Source organism: Harmonia axyridis, chromosome X (genome assembly GCF_914767665.1).
Source record: "Harmonia axyridis chromosome X, icHarAxyr1.1, whole genome shotgun sequence".
NCBI classification, from domain to species: Eukaryota; Metazoa; Arthropoda; class Insecta; order Coleoptera; family Coccinellidae; genus Harmonia; species Harmonia axyridis.
Genome location: NC_059508.1, coordinates 30,755,928 through 30,757,058, shown reverse-complemented (window position 1 = coordinate 30,757,058; position 1,131 = coordinate 30,755,928). Strand labels below are relative to the sequence as shown.

The 1,131-nt window shown below is 52.5% G+C and overlaps 1 non-coding gene across 1 annotated transcript; it reads right to left on the bottom strand.

Moving 5' to 3' along the window:
• On the bottom strand, positions 1-155 carry LOC123686765. The gene has a single exon (XR_006748525.1). It is a non-coding gene; the product is annotated as a 5.8S ribosomal RNA (ribosomal RNA).
• Between the last annotated feature and the right edge of the window lie 976 nt (positions 156-1,131).

The following is a 1,131-nucleotide window of genomic DNA, read 5'->3' as shown; positions in this document are numbered from 1 at the left end:
CGACCCTCAGTCAGGAGTGGTCCGAGGACAGTGTCCGAGGACCGCAATGTGCGTTCGAAATGTCGATGTTCATGTGTCCTGCAGTTCGCATGTTGACGCGCAATTAGCTGCGTTCTTCATCGACCCACGAGCCAAGTGATCCACCGTTCAGGGTAATCTTTTATGTTCGATTTCTCGGTACTAGTCGCAATGGACTTTCCCTCGAAATACGAGACGCCAACTGCGAACCTCCTCGAGAATGACATTCCAATGACTGAGACGACCCACTGAAGGGTCAATACGTCAGTCGATCGGCGCAAAATCTTCGGTTCAACTAGTTTGCGTACTAATCTAGTGACAATTATCGTAAAAAATTCGGACGGAGACAAACGTCGCAGACAATCCCGAAAGAGCATAAAAACGCTAATGTAACGGGCGTCGCACAACGTCGACGTCTTCGTCCCTGGAATAGATCGTCCTACCGAAGTCCGTAGACAACGGTAACGACTGATCGATTTCGGGCGAGAATCTTTAAAACCTGCAGCCGGCTCCTCGTTCCGTGCCAAACACGAAACTTCGCCCAGCCACGAACGCGGCAATCCAAGCGCTTCGAATCCTTATTCCGAGCACATCACGAGACTTCGCCCAACTACGAACGTCAGCATAAGCAGCCGGCTCCTCGTTCCATCAAGGAACTTCGCCCAACCACAAACGCCGACATAAGCGGCCGGCTCCTCATTTCGTGAGCATCTCTAAACATGGACCTACAACGAAGGCTGCACACACGTGCGGCCGGCTCCTCGTTTCGAGGATATCACAAGACTTCGCCCAACCACGAACGTCAGCATAAGCAGCCGGCTCCTCGTTCCGTCAAGGAACTTCGCCCAACCACAAACGCCGACATAGGCGGCCGGCTCCTCATCTCGTAAACATCACGAAACTTCGCCCAACCACACGAACGCAAAGCCAGCGGCCGGCTCCTCGTTCCGTGCACATCACGAAACTTCGCCCAACCACAAAACTCTACGTGCGTTCTAGGTACCCGGATAATCGGTCTAAACGATCGCATCCATATAGGGTTCCGGTCATAATCGTCTAACCAAATGCTCACATAATCTGCGATCGTTCTGAAACGACGGACGTAAGCCAAGA